This window comes from Sapajus apella, unplaced genomic scaffold, assembly GCF_009761245.1.
Source record: "Sapajus apella isolate SASKATOON/1434 unplaced genomic scaffold, GSC_monkey_1.0 scaffold106, whole genome shotgun sequence".
NCBI lineage: Eukaryota > Metazoa > Chordata > Mammalia > Primates > Cebidae > Sapajus > Sapajus apella.
Window position 1 is genome coordinate 1,028,963 of NW_022437046.1, and position 16,839 is coordinate 1,045,801.

At 42.2% G+C, this 16,839-nt stretch overlaps 1 protein-coding gene across 3 annotated transcripts in view; it reads right to left on the reverse strand.

The window, feature by feature from the left end:
- NUMA1 (nuclear mitotic apparatus protein 1) overlaps positions 1-16,839 on the reverse strand; it is a 77,005-nt gene that overhangs the window by 54,178 nt on the left and 5,988 nt on the right. For 2 of the 3 annotated variants that reach the window (XM_032258924.1, XM_032258922.1), the window contains exon 2: positions 12,423-12,492. The exons of the other annotated variant lie outside the window; for it this stretch is intronic. The gene's annotated coding sequence lies outside the window, so the exon portion shown is untranslated. The remainder of the gene's footprint in view (positions 1-12,422; positions 12,493-16,839) is intronic. 3 annotated transcript variants of the gene reach the window in all.

A 16,839-nucleotide genomic window follows, 5' to 3' on the forward strand; every position in this document is an offset into this window, starting at 1 on the left:
CCTATAAATCCCAACACTTTGAGAAGCTGAGGCGGGCAGATCACTAGAGGTCAGGAGTTCCAGACCAGCCTGGCCAACATGGCAAAACCCCATCTGTACTAAAAATACAAAAATCAGTTGGGCGTGGTGGTGGGCACCTGTGTTCCCAGCTGCTTGGGAGGCTGAGGCATGAGAATCGCTTGAACCCAGGAGGTGGAGATTGTAGTGAGCCAAGATCACACCACTGCACTCCGTTCTGGGCAACAGAGCAAGATTCCATCTTAAAAAAAAGAAAAAATCAATTAAGATGAAACGATGCTTAGGAAACTTCATTTCTTGCTTATACAAGTTGGTTTTTCTAGTTCTTCAAAACCAATGAAGCAATACAAAGTTAGATAAAAGACAAAAATAGTAATCTCCCAGCCCCTTTCCATTTCTCTCCAAGGCCTTCTACAAGATGAGAAATGGTAACAAATTTTTGTGCCCCCAAAAAACATAAATACAAATACATTAGGAAGGGTTTTGCTGGTCTCTGTTTTTAGAAAACTAGGTTTACACTTTACACATTGCTCTGCAACTTATCTAATAATTTATCAACATCTTCCCAAGCATCAGTAACTAAAATTCTAACTCATACTTTTAAAAAGCTACATAAAAGTCCATGTAAGGAATATACCATAATGTGTTCACATATTTTTCTATTGAGGAACATGGCTATTTTCAATGTTACCATTTCAAACAATACTGCAATGAGTATCCTTAACATTATTTCAAATGAAAGAAAAAAAACTATTTCTACACACATACTTTCCTTGCTGTCCCATGTTTTGATTACTACCTGTCTTATCATCATCCCTACTCCCTTGCTCAGAGAATTATCCTCAGGGTCCGGTGTGATGACAGACAGCAAAGTAATTTGGAGAATGTCAAGACAAGACATGTGATAGTTACTGTTGGTAAATTGGAAATGGCCTGTCTCGGCTGTCTCTCCCAGTCACTTGCACATGCTAACCCCCCTCCTCCCCTTGTATGTGCTCCCTGTTCTGGTCTCAGCAGCTGCTTCCAACTCAACTGATGTAAGCAGAGCTGGCTACTTTGTCACACTCCTGACCCTGGCAAGTGCAGACGGGCCCAGGAGCTCTCCAAACAATTGGGAAGGAGAAAAGAATACATTATTACTGTGAAATAATATAATACAGAAGTATCTAGGTAAAATATAAAACTCCCTCTTCATTAAGCCTCAACCCACATTTGCCAATGGCACTACCCACCTCAGAACTGACCACTATTAGTACCTTTCAGATTTTTCCTAACCATGTACACACACAGGTATATATTCACATACAGGTATGTGTGTTTGGTCTATATACCTGTAATCCTACCATATAATATGTTCTGAAACTTGCCCTTCTGACTTAAAAATTTCTCTGACATATTTCCACATCAGCATATAATAGATTCCTCATATTTTTAATTAATTTTTTTTGAGACATGGTCTCACCGTGTCACCAAGGCTGGAGAATAGTAGTGCCATCATGGCTCACTGCAACCTTGACCACTTGGGCTCAGGCGATTCTCCCACCTCAGCCTCCCGGTAGCTGGAACTACAGGTGTGCACCATCATACCTGGCTAAATTTTTATATTTTTTGTAGAGATAGGATTTCACCATGTTGCCCAAGCTGTTCTCAAACTCGTAGGCTCAAACAATCTGGCTACCTAGGCCTCCCAAAATGTTGGGATTACAGGTGTGAGCCACCATGCCTGTCAATTCCTTACACTTTTAAAAGCTTAAAAAAATCCTACGGTAAGGATGTACCACAACTTTGTTTTCCCATTTTGCTACATCTGGATATTTAGTTCATTCACAGTGTTTTGCTATGTCAAAGAATGCTGCATTGATAATACGGGCAGCACATCTCTAATTTTACACACAAGTTAATATTTCTCTAGGATATATATCAATAATTAGAACTGATGGGTTCTGAAAAGCTTCTGTATTTTAAATGTCAACAGATATTCCCAAAGTACCATCTAAAACTGTGTACTAGTTTATAGTCTCACCAACAGAGGATAAAAATTCCCATCGACACTCTTCTACTAACATATTATATAAAAGATAGAATATATTATTGTTTTAATTTATATCTTATTTCCAGAAAAGTTAAACATCTACTCATATGTGCAACTGTTCATTCTTTTTTTTTTTTTTTTTTTTTGAGGCGGAGTTTCACTCATGTGACCCAGGCTGGAGTGCAATGGCGCAATCTCGGCTCACCGCAACCTCCGCCTCCTGGGTTCAGGCAATTCTCCTGCCTCAGCCTCCTGAGTAGCTGGGATTACAGGCACGCGCCACCATGCCCAGCTGATTTTTTGTATTTTTAGTAGAGACGGGGTTTCACCATGTTGACCAGGATGGTCTCGATCTCTTGACCTCGTGATCCACCCGCCTCGGCCTCCCAAAGTGCTGGGATTACAGGCTTGAGCCACCGCGCCTGGCCTTGTTCATTCTTATTTCTTATGAAAGGTATTACCATTTTGATTTTAAACATGAGGTTTCAGAGATGCTCGAGTGATACAACCAGTAAGTAACAGACATCAGTGCTGTTTTTAAAATATTTCTCATCAAAACTAGGCCTCTTTCTGTCAAGTGTGCTTCCCCCTACCAGCAGCCAGCAAACTATGGCCTGTAAGTTAGCAGCCCATATTTTGTAAATCAAGTTTTACTAGAACATAGCCACGCCCATTCATTTAAGTATTGTCTATGGCTACTTTTGTTCTCTAATGGCAGAGGTGAGTAGTTACAACCACACGGTCTGCAAAGCCTAACATATTTACTACCTGGGTCTAAACAGAAACAATAACCTGGCTGGGCAGAGTAACTCACACCTGTAATCCCAGTACTTTGGGAGGCCAAGGTGGGTGGATTGCTTGAGCCCAGGAGTTCAAGACCAGCCTGTGCAACATGGCAAGACTCCTTCTCTACAAAATTACAAAAATAGCTGTCGTGGTGGCATGCACCTGTAGTCCCAGATACTCAGGAGGCTGAGGTGGGAGGACTGCTTGAGCTTGGGAGGTTAAGGCTGCGGTGAGCCATCATTGAGCCATTGCATTCCAGCCTGGGAGACAGAGGGCAACTCTGTGTCAAAAAAGCAAAAAATAAAAAAATAAAGAGTTAACACCTAAAGAAAAGCTCAAATCTGGGCACGGTGGCTTGTGCCTGCAATACCAGTACTTTGGAAGGCCAAGAGAGACCCCATCTCTACAAAAAATATAAATAAAAATTAGCCAGGCACAGTGGTGTGTCCCTGTAGTTTCACCTACTTGGGAGGCTGAGGCAGGAGGACCCCTTGAACCAAGGAGTTCAAGGTTGCAGTGAGCTACAATTGCACCACTGCACTCCAAAACCTGGGTGACAGAGCAAGACCCTGTTTCAAAACAAAAAAATAAAAGCTTCTCAGAGAGAATTAGTTATGGTCTAACTGGCTACAGCCACAGCATGGCTATGTTACAGTGTGTGGCTCATTTTCAAATAAACTTATATCCATTATAGGTCTGGTATATAATCCAAAAGGAAAGAGCCCAAAACACTCAAACGAAGTCAAAAGACCTATCTTTACTTATGGTTTGCAACATCAAAAGATTTCCTATGCACTATTCTTCTTCCTCCTTGTTTCTTTTTTTGGAGACAGAGTCTCATTCTGTTGCCCAGGCTGGAATGCAGTGGTACAATCACAGCTTACCACAGCCTCAACCTCCCAGGCTCAAGTGATCTTCCTTCCTCAGGCTCCCGAGTAGCTGGGACTACAGACATGTGCCACCACACCTGGCTAATTTTTGTACATTTTGTAGAGACAGGGCCTCTCCATGTTTCCCAGGCTCATCTCAAACTCCTGGGCTCAAGCCATCCTTCTGCCTCTGCCTCCCCAAGTGCTGGGATTACAAGCATAAGCCACCATGCCTGGCCCCTTATTTCATTTCATCTAATGGGAAACAAATAAATCTGGTTCCTACTGTCCTTCCATGATTTTGACAATGTAGTTCCCGCCCACACACCATGATGATAATACAAAACCAAAGCAAGCCTCACTATGTCTGCTGCTAAATACCCCCAACACACACACATACACACACCACACCACACCACACCACACACCACAGGTGTCTCCTTCCCTTTTACTAGCAGAAGATTTGCTAGGAAGCAGCTGAACATTTCTAGCCAACTGCTAAGAGCTAGGGCCCCTGACCATTGTGGGAAAGGAGGGCCAATTCTCCCCTCTAGATTATACCCTTCTGAAGATCCTGGCCATGAAAGAAGTCATTTCTCCAGAGAATTTTAAGCCATTAGGATCCTGTAGGGTACACAGGGAAGGTGCCATCCTCCCCATTTCATAAGTGGAGGAATTCAGCGTAACTTTTTTCATTTCCTCTTACTTCAAAAGATCATTTTAGGTAATAGGTTCATTTAGGTAATATCAGTGATCTTTTCAATTTCTCCTCCTATCCACTCACAAATTTTCATTTACAAAACAATAGTAAGAAAAAACCAGCTATCATACTCTCCAGGAAATTTAACTTAATCTAGAATTTTGAATGAGAAATTAATAAAGAGCAGTGCATTTTATTACGCAAATAAACAGGCATCAAGTGGTTCTCTGGATAGGAATTTGGCAATCTTAATGCCTATAATCCCAGTACTTTGGGAGGCTGAGGTGGGCAGATCATCTGAGGTCAGGAGTTCGAGACCAGCCTGACCAACATGGAGAAACCCCGTCTCTACTAAAAATACAAAATTAGCCAGGCGTGGTGGTGCATGCCTATTAATCCCAGCTACTCAGGAGGCTGAGGCAGGAGAATCACTTGAATCTGGGAGGCAGAGGTTGCAGTGAGCTGAGATCGTGTCTCTCCACTCCAGCCTGGGCAACAAGAGTGAAACTCCATCTCAAAAAACAAAACAAACAAACGAAAAAAAACCAACCTTGATATTCAGGCCAGGTGTGTTTGTAGTGCATGCCCAAAATCCCAGCACTTTGAGAAGCTGAGGTGGAAAGATTGCTTGAGCCCAGGAGTTCGAGACCAGCCTGGGCAACACAGTGAAACCTCATCTCTACAAAAAATAAAAAATTAGTCAGGCATGGTGGTACACACCTGTGGTCCCAGTTACTTGGGAGGCTGACATGGGAAGATCGTTTGAACCCCAGAAGGTTGAGGCCGCAGTGAGCTGCAATTACGCCATTGCACTCCAGCCTGGGTGACTGAGTGAGACTCTATCTCAAAACAAACAAACAAAAATGTTCATATTTGGCTGGGCATTATGGCTCATGCCTGTAATCCCAGCACTTTGAGAGGCTGAGGCAGGAGGATCTCTTGAGGCCAGGAGTTCGAGACCAGCAATCTTCTTGTCTTAGCCTCCCAAAGTGCTGGTGCTGGGATGACGGGCATGATGACAGGCCCAGCCTAAAATAGTGAATTTTGTTACATACATTTTACCAAAACTCAAAGAGGGGAAAAAAAAAAAAAAAAAAAAAGCTGTCTGGGTGCAGTGGTTGAAGCCTGTCATCCCAGCACTTTGGGAAGCCAAGGTAGGATTGCTTGAGCCCAGAAGTTCAAGACCAGCCTAGGCAACACAGTGAGACCCTGTCTCTACAAAAAAAAATTTAAAAATTAGCCAGGTGTGCACCACACCTGGGGCTCCTGAGTAGTCCCAGCTACTCAGGAGGCTAAGGTGAGAGGATCACTTGAGCCTGACCCTGGGAGGCTGAAGGTGTAATAAGCTGTGATCATACCACTGCACTCCAGCCTGGGCAACAGAGTGAGATCTTGTGTTAAAAAAAAAAAAAAAAAAAAAAAGGTTGGATGTGGTGGCTCATACCGGTAATCAATCCCAGCACTTTGGGAGGCCAAGGTGAGTGGATCAAGAGGTCAGTAGTTTGAGACCAGTCTGACCAATCTGGTAAAACCCTGTCTCTACTAAAGATACAAAAATTAGCCAGGGGTAGTGGCGCGTGCCTGTAATCCCAGCTACTCAGGAGGCTGAGGCAGGAGAATTGCTTGAACCCAGAAGGCGGAAGTTGCAGTGAGCCAAGATGGCACCACTGCACTCCAGCCTGGATGACAGAGCGAAACTCACTCAAAAAAAAAAAAAAAAAAAAAGTTCAGGCAAGGTGGCTCACGCCTGTAATCCCAGCACTTTGGGAGGCCAAGGCAGGCAGATCATGAGGTCAGGAGTTAAAGACCAGTCTGGCCAACATAGTGACATCCTGTCTCTACTAAAAATACAAAAATTAGCTGAATGTGGTGGCACGCTCCTGTATTCCCAGCTCTTGGGAGGCTGAGACAGAAGAATTACTTGAACCTCAGAGGCAGAGGTTGCAATGAGCCAAGACCGAGCCATTGCATTCCAGCCTGGGCAACAGAGCAAGCCTCCCTCTCAAAAAAAAAAAAAAAAAAAAAAAAAAAGAAAGAAAAACAAAACTCATGGTCTTTCATCAAATAATGCCAATCACAGAAATAAAAGTTTAGTAAATAATCTGAACTACAAAGATATATGGACATTAATGGAATTATTTATCATTCTGAAAAACTGAAGAAAATAAATTATGACATGAACATACATATGACCTATGCAGTCACTTAAAATGTTTTAAATAAGTGTGGCTGGGTACAGTGGCTCACGCCTATAATCCCAGCACTTGGAAGGCTGAGGTGAGAGGACTGCTTAAGTCCGGGAGTTCAAGACCAGCCTAGGCAACATAGGGAGACTCCATGTCTACAACAAATAAAAAAAATTACCTGGGCACGATGGCATGTGCCTATAGTCCCAGTTACTTGGGAAGCTAAAGCGGGAAGATCGCTTGAGCCCAGGACGTCAAGGCTGCAGTGAGCTAGGATTGCAACTATACCATCACACTCCAGCCTGAGTGACAGAGAAAGACCCTGTTTCTGAAAAAAAAAAAAAAAAAAAAAAAAAAAGTTTTAAATAATTTTAATGACATGGGGAAATACTCAAGACAGGTTAAATTTAAAAAGCAGGATATAGGCTGGGTGAAGTGACACATGCCTGTAATTTCAGCACTTTGGGAGGCGAAGGCAGGTGGATCACTTGAGCTCAGGAGTTCAAGACCAGCCTGGGCAACATGGTGAAACCCTGTCTCTACAAAAAATACAAAAATTAGGGACTCCATGTTTGGATCCCCTTCCATGAACACTTCCTTCGTGGTAGCTGTCTTTCTCTCTCCTGGATTTCCCCTCTGAGGTCCCCTTCCACACTCTCTTGTGGAAGGAAGCCTGTCTTCCCCTCCTAAGCGCCATCTCTCTGTATTCCCTTCCACTCAGTGTGGAAGCTGCTTTCCTCTCCTGGATTCCATCTTTCTGGATTCTCTCACACAGTGTGAGAACCGGCTGTTTCTTTCTTTCTCCTTCTCCTTTTTCTCTAAATAAAATAAAATACAAAATACAAAAATTAGCCAGGCATGGTGGCATGCACCTGTAGTCCCAGCTACTTGGGTGACTGAGGTAGGAGGATCACTTGAGCCCAGAAGGTCGAGGCTGCAGTGAGCTGTGATCACACCACTGGACTCAAGCCTGGGTGGCAGAGTGAGACACTGTTTCAAAAAAAAAAAAAAAAAAGAAAAAGAAAAGAAAAAAAAGGGCAGGATAAAACTATTATGGTATAGCCCCATTTTAAAAACTATACATACAAATATTTATAGGCAGATAGATATATCATACACACATCTATCCCTCTCCCCACATTCTTGTGAGTTTGTATATGTGTACGTATACTTGTAAGGAAGTATACCAAATAATGTTCATTTCTGAGTTGTGGAATTATGGGTGCCTTTTACTTTCTCCCTTAATACATTATTTTTCATGTTTTCTAAGCAGTACCATCATATACAATTAGGAAAAAAGTTAGTTTCATATTGTTTAATCTAGTAATCTACTTGTAGGTATGTATCATAAGTAACCAAAAATGTAGACAAAAACTTATGCATAATCATGTTCATGTAAAGATACACAAAAAGCTATTAATAAATAATGATTACTTCTGCAGAGAAGGATTAGGGTAAAGACTTTTTTGGGGACTTATTTGTTATATCTATTACAAAAATGATTTGAAAAAAAATTCCATTATTTTTTCTTAAAAACGTGAAAGCATATAACAATTCTATATGATAGACTATTATGCAGCCATTACAAATATTTATGAAGAGTACATAAAAGTTTACATAGTGAAAAAAAGGGTAAATGGGGGGAAAAGCAGAATATAAAATTTTAGGTAATACATGATCTGGGAACTGCAAAACCAGAAATATGCAGGCACAAAATACGGAAAGAAGATATACTAATATGAGAACAGGAGTTTTCTCCAGATAATGGGATTATGGGTGATTTTCGTTTTCTTCCTTATACTTCTTTGTGTTTTTCACATGTCCTTGAATGAGTATATACTATTTTTCAATCAGGCTCAAAAAAATGTTTTTGGTTTCTGCCCTATAATGAAAGCCTGCTCCTTGTGAGAAATTCTACCCAAAAAGGATTATCAGCAGTAAGCAATCCACTAGCAAAAAGACTGTTCATAATGTATATGCTCAGAAAATCATCTTTGGTGGGTAGTGAGCTCAGTTTAAAGGGACACAGCTCTGACCACTTCCTGCCTTCTTGCTTTTGGAGCTGTTCTAGTAAATGCAACTGAGGAATCAAGTCCCCAGATGTGAGGTGCCTGACAAACTTTATACTGTACTATAAGAACCAGGACCACCACCTTCTCTCAACCTAAATTATAAGACTTTACACTTTAGAATAGATCAAGACCTAAATAACAGATTGGGTCATGTTAGTCTGTAAATCAAAAACACTTAATAGCTAATTCCATGAAGAATAAAATCCAAATCTCTTAGCATGATACTTAAGGTTCTCTAAGATCCAACTCTTAAATTTCCTTCCCAGCCTCATCTCGAGTTCATTCCCTAAAATATCCTTTATCTCAGGCACATTTTCCCCATACATGCCAGGGATTTTCCAGGCTCTGTGCCTTTGCCCATGGTGTGACCTCCATGAAATGCCCTGTCTCCTGAACCTACTGAATTCCTATTCCTTGAACTCCTATTCCTCCTTTACAACCTGGCTCAAATGCGTTTTCCCTTCAGAAGCTCTCCTTATAGCCCCCACAATCAGGAACAATTATTCTTTCCTTTATGTGCCCCCATATTGCTTGTTCCTCTACAAACTTAATTTTAATCCTCTCTGGGTGGATGCTAACTGTAATACTTTGTTTCATTTTACTAAACTCCTAGAGGGCAGAAACCATTTTAAAATCATTTCCTCTCCAGCACACTGCTTGCACACAGTAGGTACTAAATATGCTGCCTGACTAAATGACAGCCAATTGGCCCTAATCTGAATTCTTTCAGTGGCACAGCCAGGGATGGCAAATCATCAAAGAGGCTAGTCCCTCTAATTTCAAGTCATACACGTAGCATGAGTGACCAACAGAACATGTCAAGGGCCTGCCACTTTAAGAGGACTGGCAAGCTGACTATATTTACACAATCCTAATTAAAACTAAAGGGCACCCAGGGAAAGAAGAGAAATATGGAGATGAAGAGGTGTGGATTCTACAGGTCACCTCCTCTTTTTAGTGAGCTTGCTAGGCACTAGGCTGGAAGATCTGGGCTACAAAGGAGCCTATTTTCTCTTTAGGATCACCTCTAGGATCTAAGTATTGAAAAGCAACTGATTAGGCTACTTGGTCCTCCAGCAACTGGCCCTGCTCTTGTGAATTAACTTCTAATTCTGGTTACACAGGGCTTTTTCTCTAAATGAATCCCACTGTACCAATCATTAGGAGAATCCCTTTAAAGAAAGGCTTGAAATTAATAACAGCAGGAAACAAAGTCTCTCAATCCTCTCAATCACAATATCCACACTATCCATTTTCATGAAATTCACCCCCATCTCCTTCAAACAATAGGTTCTACCAAGGAATGTCTTCTCTCAGGACCAACATGTCCTGTGATTGTTTTTCAGGAGCAAGTTTCCAGTGCCTGCTTCTCATTAAACAGCTACTAAATGTTTGATCACCCAGCTGTGACTGTAAGTAGAGAGAGTAAAGTCACTATAATTTAGGAGGTAAAAAGGAAATTCTACTCCTACCCTGAGTCTAGTAGTCAAGCAGCTTAGAATAGGTATTTCCCCACCTCAAACCTCCTTAAGCTTATCTGATTTTCAGTTCTAGAATTTTTAGCATCTCTTAATTCTTTCAATATAAAAATGAGGAAAACAATGTTTAGAGTAAGAAAGAATTGCAAATGATTATACAGTAACTTAGTGACAGAATCTTTGGACCAGGCTGTCTAACACCTCATTTTACTGATGAGTTTTCAAGACCACCATTTCCAGGAACAGATTACAGGGTACCATAATACAATCAGTTTAATTTGTATACATTCAAGATGACAGCCTCTATGCTTGACCTCCTCACCATCTTCCTGCCTACCTTTTTTCAAACACAACTACTAACAACAACATAGTGATTTAATACATCATTTCTCCCTAGAAAAGACTGGAAGACTGGAGCTATCAAACCATCTACTTCGCCTCACCACCTGGGATTCATCTTGATTATTCTGGTGTGCTGGCGGGCAGTGGCTGCCATGGCCTGAAGAACTCTACCAGCTCTGTCTGTGGGTCTTCTGGAGATGGGACTGCAATGGCTCCTCAGCTGCAGTTTCCTATACAGCAACATGTTTCAACTCTTTTCAGTCCTCAACATACTTATGATTTGGGAGGAGTACCAGAAGAAAGACCAATTTTTGGTTGGGCACGGTGGCTTACACCTCTAACTGGGAAGCCATGGTGGGTGGATCACTTGAGGTCAGGAGTTCAAGACCAGCCTGATGAACATGGTGAAACCCTGTCTCTACTACAAAAAAATTAGCTGGGCATGGAGGCATGCGCCTGTAATCACAGCTACTAGGGAGGCTGAGGCAGGAGAATCGCTTGAACCTACAAGGTAGAGGCTACAGTGAGCCAAGATCCCGCCATTTCCCTCCAGCCTGGGTGACAGAGCGAGACCCTGTCTAAAAAAAGAAAGGCCAGTTTTCTCCACTGTCTAGTCACCCTGACCTACAAACAAGCATATGCACAGTCACTGTAAAGGTAGTGACTTGTTTTCCAACAAAGATTTCTAATTTTCAAATCTTATATTCAAATGAAAACTGCAATCAAAATACTCTCCTTAGGAAGCCATTTACTGGCCGGACGTGGTGGCTCACGCCTGTAATCCAAGCACTTTGGAAGCCAAGGCGGGTGGATCACCTGAGGTCGGGAGTTCAAGACCAGCCTGACCAACATGGTGAAACCCCGTCTTTAAAAAAAAAAAATAAAAAGGAAGCCATTTACTTATTCTAACAAAACACTTCTTTGGAAGCTGCCTTTAAAGACTACTCCATGTGACACACGCAGAAAAATCTGGTGTTACTGTTTTACAGTCACACCTCATTCTTCACTAAAAAAGGTATTGCCTTGTATGATTCTTTGGCTCACAGCATCCTCTGGCTGTTTCCAAAAATTGAATCTACCAAGCCACGTGTGAAGATTTGCTACCTCTGAGGACATTCAAAAGATTGGCTCAGAGGTCAAAAATGTTCTGAGCACTGACACCATCACCAAAGGAAATATAAAGGCTGAGAACACAATTACTTTGAAGGGGTCAAACCTATAAACATTGTAATTGTCCCATAATTACAATCAAGGGGGCAAGACATGTACAATATCTGTCACATGTGTTCAACTATTACATTACTTTCTAATTATGTTATGTAATGGCAGATTTTGACCCTGAAGAAATCTTCAAGATCATATAATCCAAACTGTCCCTTTTTACATATGAGAAAAGTTCAGTCCACTGACGTTAGGCAATTTGTCCCTGGTCACACAGCTGATTAGCAACAGTCAGGACGAGAAACCCAGACACCCTAACTCCCAGCATAATGCACCCACACATACTTATGCATACAGCTCCTCCTCCCCTGCTTCTAACCTCCTTCATCCCCTTGGTCAAAAGGGACAGAAGTGACTTGGGACACCAAAGCACACCAAGAATGGTTCTGAAACCCAGTAGCTGAATGATGGCTTAAAGACCAGGGCCTCTCTGCAGTGGCCTCAATGGCCAATGTTTAGTGTCTGACTCACAAGAGTTCTGGACAATCTACCTCAGAGCAAGGGCCAACGAAAACCTCTGGACATTACCCTCCCACAGTTGGAAAAATATCTTTATTAAACCTCTCTGCTGTCCTCCTACAGTAACCTGTTTGCTTCAAATAATTGAAAGAAGGTCACTTTGAGGAACCTAGGTCAGGGAAAAAGTAAATAGTAGAGATCCTGCTCAGGACAAAGCTGACCTATGAAAAAGCAGAAGGCAGGAACCATTTTGACTTACCTCTTGGTGGAAGCCTCCACACACTAGAATAGGGTGATCTCCGGCAGTCTGGTTTAGAATTAGTTTCCACCTAGGGAAGGGGCAAAGGGACAGGAATGCTTATTCATTCCCCTAACCCACCCACTCTTGGTCAGTTCAGCCTCACATTATCCTGGGCAAGACAGCAAGCAGAAGGAAAGCCATGCAGGCCAGGTCAATGGGGTGAGTCAGTGGCAGAGCAGGAAGAGTCACTGGGGCAGAAATTCTGGCCTTCCACAATTTCTTGGCAAGACTGCCAAGCCACACCCACACTTGGTCAGCACTGTGAAGGCCCTGCCCTGTTAGGATTTCAGTCTCTAAGCCAGAAAGCTCCTTCCTCAGGAGGCTCCACATCACTCTCATTTTCAAGTGTCTCCCCTCCTGCTCAAAAACCTTCCACAGTGTTCTTCTCCGTAAAGCATCACATCGCCGGGCGCGGTGGCTCACGCCTGTAATCCCAGCACTTTGGGAGGCCGAGGCAGGTGGATCACAAGGTCAAGAGATCAAGACCATCCTGGTCAGCATGGTGAAACCCCGTCTCTACTAAAAATACAAAAATTCAGCTGGGCATGGTGGCATGTGCCTGTAATCCCAGCTACTCAGGAGGCTGAGGCAGGAGAATTGCCTGAACCCAGGAGGCGGAGGTTGCGGTGAGCCGAGATCGCGCCATTGCACTCCAGCCTGGGTAACAAGAGCGAAACTCCGTCTCAAAAAAAAAAAAAGCATCACATCTAAATTCTTTGGCTTAACTTTCCAAATCCTCTACTGTATGACCTCAAGTCATTTATTCAACCTTATTTCCCACTATTCTACAGAATATACTTTGAATTGATCAAGTCAGTCTTCCCACTTCTCTCTGAATAAGCCAAGTTTTTTCTCATTTCCATGCCTTCAGTTATCCAGGAATGGTAAATTCAAACATCTTCAGGGGTCAGGCAGGTAACAGAAACAAATGATTCAGTCCGGGCACAGTGGCTCACACCAGTAATCCCAGCACTTTGGGAGACCAAGGTGGGTGGATCACTTGAGCTCAGGAGTTCAAGACCAGCCTGGGCAACACAGTAAAACCCCGTCTTTACAAAAATACAAAAAATTAGCCAGGTATGGTGGTGTGCACCTGAGTCCAAGCTACTTGGGAGGTTGCAGTGAGCTGAGACCATGCCACTGCACTCCAGCCTGGATGACCGAGCAAAACCCTGTATCAAAAAATAAAAAAAATAAAATATATGAATGCCATTAGGAGAAAAAAAGAAGCAAAAGATCTAGTGGGGCACATGGCAGAGCTAGAGAATGCTGTACCCTCCTAAAGGCATTCAAATATTTTAATTCAAATACTTATGTAGTATTTCACTGTGAGCATCACGGTAACCTTTTAAATAGTTATTAATACTCTATCTTGCAAAGGAAACTTCCCCAAGGTTAGACAGCTGGCAAAATCCCTAGACAGTCCCTAGACCTGTCTGATGCCAAAACAAGAGCTCTATACTATTAGGCTTCTAGCAGTACAAACACCATGGAAGATACAGAATCCTCAAAGTCACTTTTAATGATACACAACCTAATAGTAGGATGGGAAGCCCAAATCACAGATTATCTAACCATATCCCAACTGCTTCCAATTCTGTCCATCTTCCAAACCCCATCTTTCTGCCAAAGTAATTCCAAGTTATTACAACTAGTTATTCCAAGTCTTACTGAATTCCTTCTTCTGTAAATTCCTATAGGGCTTATGGATTAGACAACACAAATGACTGCTAAATTATATACTGTCTTGCAAAATCAGATACTGCTTCTATGTATTTTAGTGTTAGTCTCATCAATCAAACTATTGTATCAATCTACATAGTTCTACCAAAAATGCCTAACCTGAATCTAATCAAGAAGAAACAATCAGACAAATCCAATTAAGAAACATTCTACTAACTAAACTCTTCAAAAATGTTCACTGCTATGAACTTTGAACAGTTCAGATTAAAAAAGAACTATTCAAAGTTAAAGCAGACTAAAGACATGATAGTCATGACAACTAAGTGCATAAATGCATACATGATCCTTCAATGAATCCTGAATTTGTAAAAAGTCAATAAAAGATATCATTGGGAAAATATGAGAAATCTGAACAAGTATTATATATTGGATGTATCGAATCAATGTTTAAGTTTCCTGTTAATAGTATTTTTTAGGAAATACTTGCTGAAATAGGGATTAAATAACATGACATTACATCTGACAGTCAAAAAGATTCAGAAAATGAAGGATAAATAGAGAGCAATTGTGGCAAATGTTAATAGGAATAAGAGGTTTCTCCAGAACTCACACTGTCACACCACAGAAAAGCAAGAAAAGCAGGAAATCAAGGCAATTACCTCACTCCTCATTGAGACCATCACAGAAGTACAGGCACTGAACAAATGCCCACTCACAGGGCAGAATGCAACTGCTGCCAACACACTGGTACCCAGTGGTAAGGTGGGTGCAATATGACCTCAGAGGACCAAGTGCTGAGGTCACATTGCATCCACCTTGCCACTGGGTACCAAAAACTCGACAACTTGCAAAACAAATGTCTCTGAAATATATGCAGTCTTTTCCTCCTCACCAGATAAACCAGTCCTCAGCTGCAATAAGGCAGAAGAAATCTGCAAGGCTGACTCACTGGCATTTCCTGTGCAAACTTCAAAGAAACTGGCCCTTTGGACAAAAAGGGAAGGCAACACAGCGCCAACAGAAGCCTCAACCCAGGAGCACACTATGCCAATAATGCCTTCTCTCCCTTCTACAGTTATCAGATGGATCATTTTACTTCTGCCAAATGGCCCTTTATTAGGGCGACTGACTACCTAATGGCCAACCCTTTACCTTGGTTCTCTCCTCCCCTCAATGAGACCCAAGATACTGGCCTTTCCAGACAGCTCCTCCCCCAATTTGCCAGAGGAATAGTCAAAACTATTCCCTCAAAACCTCCACTAACTGGAGTAAAACATATAGTGCTGTGACATGGAATTTGCTTCTCAAACCTACCAGGTTTAACCTGTTTACCAAAGACTTAGAATGAAAACCTAGAAGGCCTGCTTGTCAAGCTTTGGATTAAACTGTGAATGATAGAAAATACAATGTTTTGATGGCCGGGTGCAGTGGCTCACGCCTGTAATCCCCGCACTTTGGGAGGCCAAGGTGGGTGGATCACCTGAGGTCAGGAGTTTGAGACCTGACCAACATGGAGAAACCCCATCTCTACTAAAAATACAAAATTATCCAGGTATGATGGCACACGCCTGTGATACCAACTACTTGGGAGGCTGAGGCAGGAGAATCACTTGAACCCAGGAGGCAGAGGTTGTGGTAGGCCGAGATAGCACCACTGCACTCCAGCCTGGGCAACAAGAGCAAAACTCCGTCTCAAAAACAAACAAAACAAAACAAAACAAAACAAAATGCTTTTAGATTTAATCAGGCAAAAAGATCTTAATCGGCCTGATGTTACCAAAAATAAGAAACTAGTTAACAGGACTAAGTATAAAGTCCGGTATTTAGAATAAGAGAGCCAAACCGACAATCACAATAGTAGAGACTGGTACAGAAGTCAAACTACTATAAAAAGGCTGCTCTAGGCCAGGCACAATGGCTCACACCTATAACCCCAGCACTTTGAGAGGTCAAGGTGGGAGGACTGCTTGAGCTCAAGTGTTCAAGACTACCCTGAGCAACATAGCAAGACCATGTCTCTACTAAAAATAAAAAAAATTAGCCGGGTGTGGTGACACACATCTGTAGTTCCAACTACTTAGAAGGCTGAGGTGGGAGGATTGCTTGAGTCTGGGAGATCAAGGCTGCAGTGAGCTCAGTCATGCCACTGCACTCCAGTCTGGGTGACAGAGTGAGACCCTGTCTCCAAAAAAAAAAGTTGCCTACAGTGGGAGGTAGAGGAGAGGCCATTAAGTATACGCTCAGTAAACCATGAATCTGACAGAGCTACCCAAAACATCAGTGCAGTCTCAAGTTGCATTAGTAGAAGATGGCTCTATGCCCCATCTCTGAAGAGCAAAGTTAAAGAATCTGCAGAGGAAGAATGCCAGTGACCATGGTGACGAGTCTAGAAGTATGTAATTTCAAATGTGGAGGAAGAACTACACACGTTTAGCCAGCGGAGAACAAGAAAACTTTTTTCAAATATACGCACAGCTGTCACAGATGAGGAGAAAGACTTATGAGTCCACTATAAGAATACAAAACCAGAACTAACAAGTGAAAGTTACAAGAAGATCGATTTTGGTTTGCCATAGGGAAGAAATCTCAGCATGTCGTAGAAGTTCAGAATGTGGGATGTAGAACCCAGAATGCTTGGATTAGGATATCAACTCCACCATTTATAAACTTGTGGCTTTTAGGAGATTATTTA